The sequence below is a fragment of the Tripterygium wilfordii genome, chromosome 11 (genome assembly GCF_013401445.1).
Source record: "Tripterygium wilfordii isolate XIE 37 chromosome 11, ASM1340144v1, whole genome shotgun sequence".
In the NCBI taxonomy this organism is placed as follows: Eukaryota; Viridiplantae; Streptophyta; class Magnoliopsida; order Celastrales; family Celastraceae; genus Tripterygium; species Tripterygium wilfordii.
In genome coordinates this window covers 1,843,049-1,853,942 of record NC_052242.1, presented here as the reverse complement: position 1 = coordinate 1,853,942, position 10,894 = coordinate 1,843,049, and positions in this window count along the sequence as shown.

Below are 10,894 nucleotides of genomic sequence, written 5' to 3'. Positions count from 1 at the left end.
CCTTTCTTCGGACTTCTTCCCGTTGAATAGTAGCACAAACACTCCCTAGAGAAGGAAGCTCAGAATTCATAAGTATATGACTACGGAGATCTTCGTAATCAGGAGCAAGATTAGCCAGAAGCTGAAATATTTTATCCTCTTCAGCCCGTTTTAACAAGACAGCAGAATCAGTAGTATGTGGACGATAAACAGACAACTCATTCCACATACTTTTCATGCTACCAAGAAATTGAATAAATGGTTTACCTTCCTGTTGAAGACATGCAATGTCTCTTTTGAGTTGAAAAACTCGTGCCGCGTTATTTTGATTTCCATACATCTCTTTAACAGCATCCCATAAATCTGCAGAAGATTCATAATAACTGAAAATTTCAGCAACATGTAATTCCATAGAATTAAGTAGCCATGTCTGCACCATCTTATCTTGGGCAATCCAAGATTTATACTGAGAAGAATTGACATCAGGAACAACAGTACTTTTGTCAATAAACTCAAGCTTTGATCTTCCACCAAGAGCTAACTGCACAGATCTTGACCAAGGAAGATAATTGAACTCATTCAACAAAACCGAACATAATTGTTGGTTTGTATGAACATCAAAAGTATTTGAAGGTAGAGAGGCCGAGGGACTGCCTGAGTCGAACATGATTGGAGTCATTTCGGCCATTTAGAAAACAAAACGAAGAATAAAAAAGACCTCCTCTGATACCATGAAGAAAAGGAAGATATAGAAGAATAAGTGTTTTTGTATTCTTAACATTTATGGAATTACAACCCTAGTATATATAGTAACAAGATCATATGCATCTCCGCACTTCTAGCTATGTTACTGACTAATGATTTGTGAACACAATTAATGACTAATGAACACATTCAAAGTTGGCAGTCATCAAGGTTGAAGGTTGGCAGCCATCAAAGTTGACTAATGACATCAAGGTTGAAGGTTGGCAGCCATCAAGGTTGAAGGTTGGCAGCCATCAAAGTTGACTAATGACATCCAATAGTAATCTATTGAAAATACCATTCTGCCAAAACACAATTTACCTCTTTCTCCCATTTGCATCTCACGGTAACAATAATCAGTATCAGTGTTTGAACCACGGTTCCACTTATCATTCCAGCCCAGATACCCTGTTTATGTTGACAAAGCATTGCAGGAAATATAACGTTAGTTGAATATAAACGGTACAAAAGACTTATGATTTGCAGCAAAATTATGTCAAAACCAAGTATAGCAAATAAATTGTTACACTTAGCCATGGTAGTTGGAGAATTCAGAAAGATCTCATCAGCTATCGTCTTACTCAAATATGCATAACCTAAAGCTATAAACCACTTACTGAAATTCCAAAGTGAAGTGACCATCCGAGAAAGACCCCAAGAGGCATTCCAATTATGTAGTAACTGCCTATGTTTATGTATGCTACTAATGCTTGCCAACCAGATCCGACTGCAACACCTGGAACAAAGTATTCACCAACTAGATCATGATTTGAGATTTACATTCATAATACCACATCCCACAATGTTTAAATATGCTTCTCACCCGATAGGACTGGTTGAATGCAATTTAGAAGAATGGTGAATGCGAGTAAGACTCTCAAGTCCTTAACCATATCAATAACTGTAGAGCTAGAGGTGAAGATCGTTGCAAGTTGTTTATGGAAAATTATAATAATGAGCCAAAAAACCAGTCCCGCCAGAAGGGAGGTTAGTACTGACACTATGGTTGCAAATTTTGCACCTTTTGCATTGCCTGCACCAAGCTCGTTTGCGACACGTACTCTGTTACAAAAGTATTGCACTTTCAAATTAGAAACAAAAAACAAGGGCCAGTTTTCTTTCCAGGCATCTAGCATAATGTTTACAGACAGACAGCTAGCAGAAATTCACAAAATGAGAACATGCAAAAGGCCCAAGGCATATTCCTAGGATCAAATAGTCAGCATTGTATTTCCTTCCGTTCCCGTTTTGAATTCATACATGAATAATTTTCATTCTTCACGTCAAGAAATGCATTGGTAAGGAGAACCTTTCATATAACCAGTAAGTAAACCACATACCCAGTTGCCGCCAAAAATCCAAGTGGAATCATTGATTCCCAGCCATAGATACTTATGCTGTCAAAACAAGATGACATTCAGTAAAAGCATATAGTAGAAAATAAACATAGCATAAAAAAAGCAAAATAGAAAAATTATGAGGAAAAAAAAAAAAGTCCTAAAACAGTATCCAACCAGATGGAAAGAGCATCAAGTGCGACCTGAGTTTTGTGCAAATACCCAGACACTATAATCAACACTCTATAATAAAGATTCTCCAACCTAAACATTACAAAAAAAACAAAAACAAGAACAAGAACAATCTCAGCTGCTAATTGATTCAATCAATCAATCAATAAATATTTAAAAAAAAAAAAACATACGAGAGCATGACCCCAGAAGCCACAGAGAGTTTGAAGAATCCCCAGAGCCCAGAAAAAGCTTGTCTGGAGAGACCCGTCCACGAGAGTGGACACCCACCACACACAGTGTACCCAAGCATCCCCAAAACCGAAATCCACCCTGAGAAATCAATGGTAATAGCAGTCCCAACGATCCCAACTCTCAACTTGTACACAAAAACCCAACTAACAATCACATGGATTGCGAGAGCCCCACCAGATACCCAAGCAATCACGGCCGTCTTGAGCTGACTCTGCAAGAACCTCTGCAACGTGAACTGAAAAGGGAAGCTCAAATGAAAGGGTATCAACCAAATTGCCACCAGACCTGTTTGTTCTGCGACTTCTTTGGGTTGCCCAAGTAGTTTCAAAATCGGCGAAGCGTAAATAAACATGGGTAATAACAAAATTGAGCACGAAAACAACACAATCCACGATCGCTGCAAGTAAATGCCCAAAAGGTGGTACCGTCCCGCACCATATGCTTGGCCACACAGAGTCTCGAGCGCGCTCGCCATGCCTAGCTAGAACACCAATCCAATTCCACTCTAATTTTTCACTCCAAGTGATCATTGAAACGAAACGCAACGCAACGCAGATAGTAATTAAAAGAGTACAAGAATCTTGATTTGTGTGGGTTTACCAAGAATCCGAAGCTGATGGAGATGATGACGGTGCAGGCGATGGAAATGGCGGCGAGGTTGAGGTCACCGAGGTGGCCGGCGAATGATTGGATGATGACAGTCATGGAAAACATGGCGAGGCGGCTGAAGATTGAAGGACCCGCAATCTTCCATATCTTCTTTGATTCAAGCCAAGTTTCCCTGATCAAAATTAGACCATTAGATTCTTCAGGTTGACGGAGTAGAGGATTCTCTTCCTCTCTTACTATTCCCATTACGTTGCTGCAGCTGCTTCTCGTAATCTCGTTGATCTGAAGCCGAGTGCCGACAAGGCAATGTACAGTACAGGCCAGACCCGGATCACAGGGGAGTAAAAAATAGTTTGAAGCCCAGTTTGTTTATTTGGGCCATTTAGGACCACAAAATAGTTCTAAGCCCAGTTTATTTATTTGGGCCATTTCGCACCACAGAATAGTTCTAAGCCCAGTTTATTTATTTGGGCCATTTCGGCCCACAGGTAGCTTATTAGGCCGTTCTCTTTTTCATGCTGTTGTTCATTACAGTTAGGCCAGCAATGGACCGGATCTTGATCAGAATCCAGAGTTGATTATAGTCAAACACGTTATAGTCCTTACCTTTGCTGTTCACACAGATCCATCTTTTGGTTTTTGAGTGGGCTATGGCCTGCGGTCTATAGACATGAACACTTGCTTAATTGAATTGGATTTATTTATCGCAAATTACAACATTTTTTTTTTGTCTCAATTATCTCAAATGTTGAGATGGAGAATACACAAGATCCATATGAAAATCGTGTACGTTCATATCAATATTTGGAATAGAGTGAGAGCACGAGACAAAAAATACTGAGACTCGTAAGATTATTGTTTATTACATATATAGTAGACCCAAATAAATTTACACCAGTTAGCACATCGATCAAACTGGGAAGAACAGTCTTTGGTATAGCTAAATATATATGCATCAACTTGCACTATAACTAAATTATATCAAACGTAATACAACCAACTTGATCTCCTATCGGATTTACATACTGGCATATATATATAATTCAAGTTTTCAACTATATATATATATATACACGAACGTTTTAAAGATGTTTTAGTATAAGAAACTAATTAACTAAGATGCATATTGGTCGTAGAAATGAATGTTGAAATTCTGCCACCTTATCTTTGGCGGCTATAAAATCTGAGTCATGGAGTTAATCAATTGATCTCATAAAAAGCGAGTTTAAAATTTTAATTTTGGTAGACTATATAGAACGATACATATGCTGATGTCTTCAAATAAGGGAACCATCTGGTGATATACCTATATGAAATTAGGAAAATGCAGGAATTATTCCACACCAAAGTATGTGTGAACAACAAATTAATTATGCTGCATCTCTCAACGGTGAGGTGGAGTATATGTGGATGAAAAAAATGATTCATACCGAGTCAGCAAGACAAGTGGCAAGAAAGTTATGTACTACAGCAAGAAACCGTGTTACGAATAAAAGCTGGGAGATGATAACTCTTAGCTCATAGAGAATATCTCAAGTTAACGTTAAAAAACGTTCATACATTGGGAGATCAAGATTAAGAGATTTGATTCTACCATGACACTTCAGGGACGGTAATATCAAACGCCTTTATCTCCTAACCTTGTCAACCCCTACATAAATTAAGGAGGTTGAGGTTGAGTCAAGGTACACTACACACATTCTCTGATTCACGCATGACAATTTACAATCACTAAGATTATTAGAATTCATTGAGTTTGACACTTTTGAGCGTCGGAGTGTTCCCGAGCCACAAAGGAACGCCCTCTCCTTTTGTTCTTGCAGGATTCACGGAGGCTTGCCGCTGGGTCAACCCTCTCAGCAACTGACATGTGAATCGTCCAGAAAATTACATCCACACCAAAGTATGTGTGATGCAAATTAGTGGAAACAACAAATTAATTATTATGCTGCAGCTCTCAATGGTGAGGTGGAGTATGCATTATAATACTGAGTGCCCTAATTATGTATAGACACCAACCAAATGACCCAATAAAAACTGTACGTGATATGTTTATATATCATAAACATAAAAATTTTATAGGGGAAATTACTATAACATTGTTTGGTTGATTAAAAATGCATTATTGCATGTATATTATTAATTACACGGATTTCGGATTTGCATAACATTTTTCAACAATGAATTGTATGTGCATAGCGTTGCAAGTCAGCTAATCAGCTTTCCCTGTTGGTGAACCGCTTTTGCGATCCGCTTCACCAAACACATGATTTTACAGGGCGGTACCATTCTCCTCGAATAAACTCCAAAATGAAGCTTATTTGGGGCGTTACACATTTTCTTTTCTTTTTTTTAAATTTTTTAATGTGGGTCGCACCTGTTTCAATTAAACTTTTTTTAAAACATAATGGAACCCACTTGATACATAATTATAATTATACTATTATACTTATAAATTAATAATTATACTTCTAAATTAATAATTATACTTGTAAAATACTTCTAAATTAATAGTAAATTAATAATTGTACTTATAAAATACTTCTAAATTAATAAGTATACTTATAAAATACTTCTAAATTAACAACTATACTTTTAAATTAATAATAAATTAATTATTATACTTATAAATTATTATGTTTACTCATTCATAATAATTAATACAAATAAGTTTTTTTATACAATTTAACCACTAACAATAGTAAAAATTTTATCGAATACCTCACAATTTTAAATTTAGCCTTTTCTCACAGCTTAATAGATAGAGTTGAAAATCAATACAACCGCTCTACCAAACACACCATATATCTCTCGAGTCTTGGCATGCACTATTACTTGGCTTGCTTTACAATTGAATTTAAAACCACAAATTGTAATCCCAAACATTTAATAGCAAAGCTAGTTTGATTTATTTATTAAGATTTGACTTGTTAATTCTAAAACGATAGACAACCCTCGAATCAACATTTCTCTAATGCAACTCGTAAGTCGTATGTCGTCAGAATAGATATATATTCTAACAAAACCATGTAGTTTTTCAAACATTTATCATCTATTATATATATATCGCATATATACATATACAATAGAATATCCCACTTATGTTTGTATAACTTTAAGCACGCGACACAAAATAGTTTTTGACCATTCGCAGTTCATACGTACAATGTCATTTGTATACAGACGATTTGAGATGGAGTGCACACGATTGATGGTTGGATTAATTTAATTTCAAGTGTCATTTTTTTTAATTTCCAAAAATTCAGTCACACATGCATAGAATATTAAACCTCAATACCTTGAAGTTTCATAAGGATTTTAACATAAAATGGTTAAGACTTGAGACTTTAATTCAAACCCACAACCACCTCTATATATATACAAGGTATCACAAACAACCATTTATCCATAAACATTCGATCTGCTATACAAAATACAATTAGTATTTGTCATAAAATGACAGGATTGATATACTACTCTCCACCACCCCCACCTCCACTGTGTCACTGCGTTTGTCCTCCTCTGCCTCCTCCACCACCACCACCACCACCACCACCACCACCTCCTCCAACTACAACTCCAGCTCCACCTCCTTCCCACCCACCTCCACCTCCTCCTCCCCCTCCTCCACCACCACCACCGCCTACTTCTCCTCCATTACCTCCACCACCGGAACACACAACTATCATAGTTGTGTTTGTTTCATTGGGTGGCGCTTTTTTCCTCGCATTCCTCGCAGTGGGTCTCTTTTGCTTGGCCAAGAGAAGGAAAAGGCACGTGCTGATTCCTACCACCGCAGTTGTCGTCGAAGAACATGAACGCATCCAAGAAACCATCACCGCTGGCCCCTGCGGCGAGCAGACTGTGACGGTTACCGTTGATGATGACGTGCAAGTTCATGAAATGACAAAATTTGCTGACGTGGAAATAGTTGACGGCGCGCCATGTGAACCGGGCAATGCCGGGAGTACTTCGTCTCATGCTCATCATCATCGTCCTCATGGTGGAAAGGCTGATTAATTAAGTGTTGGATTTAAATTTACAATTCTCGTCACTTGTCCTCCGAATGTTGTGTTTGCTTTTGATTTTAGGGTTTGGTTTAATTTGTTATTGGTATTTTAATATTGTAATTGTATGATTAATTGTTTGTGAGTGAATAAGAATTTGGAGCAAGATATGATGTTTAAGGTTGTGATTGACATATATCCTGCTATTACTTGCATCAACTTGAGACTGGTAGGATATATATGTTTAAGAGCATTCACATTGGTATCTCTTAATAGATTCTCTATTTTATCTACAAACTACCACTCGACAGTTTGCAGATTCTCTATTCAACAATCATTACATCAGTATCTCTATTCTAAATCTCAACCGTATTAAAATTTTAGTTTCATCTTATTTTATTATTCCCGATGTATATTATATGATTTCAAGTGACAATTATAATATTAACAAAATATATTCTAATTTTTTTAATTTTAGACAAAATAATTCATAAAAATATAATAGTAAAAATAATTCATAATAAATTAAAAAATTTTGTTGATTTAAGCAAAAGTTTAATCGTTTAACAAATACTAATAAAAATAATAAATAGTAAAGTAAAGGTGAGCATGGTGCAGCTGGTGCTAGAAGATTGCTAAGGGACTATCGCGGTGTATGGTTTTCTTTTGATAAAGCAACAATATATTCAAACAACTAAAACAGTACAAGAAACAAAACAGGGCATCGAAAACAGATGACCTGAGAATATGCAAGAACCGAAACAAAAAATTACAAAATAGATAAGCATCCAGTTGATGTCCATAAATGTTTTAAGGGAGGAGAGCTTCAAGTTGTAAATGATGGGAGATGACCATGAATAAGTGCAAAATTTGAGACTTCTTGGAGATGCAAAGGAGATGACGATGATTAGGCATCTAAAATGCAGTTATTTTCACCATTGTAGGGGTTAAGTATGCTGGACAAAACGCAGAGCTTTTGGAGCAGGAACACTTTGACTTTTGAATCTTCAACTGAAAACTGTGGTTGTGGATGTTGGATGACAACTAAAAACTGAGATGGATTGGAGCAGAATTTCAAATATGTATTGGCTGTGAAAGCTGGAAAACACGCTGATCGCTTTTGGAGCAGGAACACTTTGTCTTATGAAACTTCAACTGAGAGTAGTAAAGCTGAGATTTAGAGTAGAAAACATGAACTCAAGATATCTTCAATTTATATTTTCAGCCCCAGTGGTCTAGTTCTGGGACTCTGCCATGTATCGCAGTGTAGGGTTAAAACTTTTTTTGCTAATATTGACAGTTATGGTTCGATAGAGGCTGAACTCTGGGCAGCGATTCATGGGCTTCGTATAGCTTGGGAAGAGGGCTTTCACCAAGTTATTTTGGAGACAGATTCCTCTATGGTTGCGGATTGGCTAAATAAGTAGAGTGTTCCAAAGCTCTCTCTTTCCAATTTGATTAGTGTGTGCCGGAATCTTGTTAATCAAGCTTGGGAGGTGAAAGTAATTCACGTGTATAGAGAAAGGAATCGGGTTGCTGATTTCCTTGCCTCTGAGTCTCTCAACCATGGCAATGGGCTAACGATTATTCAACATCCTATTGTTGGCATTCAAGGTCTGCTTTGGGAGGATTTTATTGGAGTTGCTTGACCTAGGCGGGTTTGCAAGTAGAGGTTTAATCATTTGGTTTGTCTGTGGGTATTCCCCCTCCCTAGTATAAAAAAAAAGTAACCAATATGTGCGAATTTCATAGTTTTTAAACCCAGACCGGCCCGCCGGTCGGACCGTGAAACCCGCGAACCGGCGGTCTCTCCGGTTTTTTGTTGGAAAAAGACCGTTTGTGCATCAACCCGCGTCAAACCGCGGGTCAACCCGTGAAACCCGACAACCCGTGACCCTGCGGGTTAAAAGAAAACCCGCATGTTTTGTAAAATGACTTAAAAACAAAGAATATTTTATTTTTGTTAATGAATTGTGAGGTCAAATATGTAATTTACCTTCAATGGACACAAAAATATTTTATTTTTGTTAAAGAATTTGAATTTTGTGTTTGGTTTATGAATTGTTTATTTGATTTGCTTATTGCTATAAAATTTAGTAAATTTTTGCAGAAAAATTATGGCTGAATTGTATAGGTATGCTCATCTAACTTGCTATATAGTATATAGTTATACAGTATATAACTATTAAATTATAATTTTTTATTATTTTATTATTTATTAAAAACCCGCGGTTTAACCCCCATCGTAACGGTTGAACCTCGAAACCCTTGACCCTTCAACCTTGACGGTTCGACACGCGGGTGGGGTTTAAAAATTATGGTGAATTTGGAGAATTCATTAAGGTCCACGTTTCGAGAATTTATTGTGGTCCACTTTTTTTGATTATTTTATTATTAAATTGAGTTCAGATCACCCTATTGATTCGCCAGAGTTATTGCATCAGAAGGGTCGTCTGGATTTCTCAGACTTACTATAGATACCAATGTACATAGGTTTTTCATGAAATCTGTCGATTTCACTCGCTATTTTACATACAGATCAACATTCGTTGCAATCAATGTGAATGCTCTAATAAGGTATAACTTCCCATGAAATAAATAAATAAATATATATATATATATATATATACACAGTTTGTTCCTTTTACGTTTGTGATACCTACTTTTGTAAAGTATAATCACGTTATGACGTGACGAATAGGAATATTGACCATGGATTCGAGCCATATCTCCACCATTTGTAGTAACTAATTCTTTTGTCCACGATTAAGTATTGGTTGAGGAAATATCCATCTATTGGCTTCCTTTGGTAGAGGTTAGTTGTGAAAATAAGTTAGTTCGGGCTGAAAAATCGAAAAAGAATGAATGGGTTTATCGATTTGTCGTGTGATTTAGGAACGACGGAAGAAGAGGGAATGGGGGTGACGGAAGGGAGAAGCTTAAAAGAATGAGCATTTGAGTTTGATCGATGTGGGATTGTTGGGTACTTGGGTTAAAAGTTGGGTTTGATTTGCAATCGTTGAGCAGATCCAACGGTCAGAAATTTGATCCACAAACTCGGTCCACATGAGAGAAAAACTATATATATATATATATCTAAATTCGTTTTTAGACTCTCAATTCTCAATAAATCTAATTGTCTAATTAACTAATCTCAGTAACATATGTTATCAATTAAATAGGTGTAATATTACAAATAGCCCTATTTTTTTTTTCCTGTCAACTTTTAACAATCCCCCAACAACAATTCCTGGCTCCGCCCTTGAACCCAAGGATGAAGAACAATAGAACTAAATCGAGTGAATAGACTACTCATTACTCATATATCGAAGAACGAAGAATCAATAGATGAAATCGAAGGTTGAATTCGGTCTGAGAGAGAGTGACTGAGTCGCGACTGACAGATTCGCCCTTCGCTGTGAGCGGCACTCTGCAGCCTGCTGGTACAGAGGTCTCTATGCGTTTGTGGCTTTGTGCCCTAGTGTGGCGGTGACTCAAAAGAATTGAAACTTGAGAGAGAGAGAGTCGGGTGAATAAAGAATTCAAGATTCAAGTGAGGATCACTGAGTAAGAGAGTAATAGAGTGTACTGTGTAAGTAGAAAACTAAAAATGTAAAATAATTATAAATAATTTATTGTGTGTATATATGTATATATATGTAATTATAGTATTTATACTTCCATCGGTTCGGTTTTATTTGGTCGGTTTTCTTTTTATATAAACAGCTGACCACTATATATATATATCACAGAGTAAGATGACAAGTGGGGCTCATTGTTTTGGGTCTCACA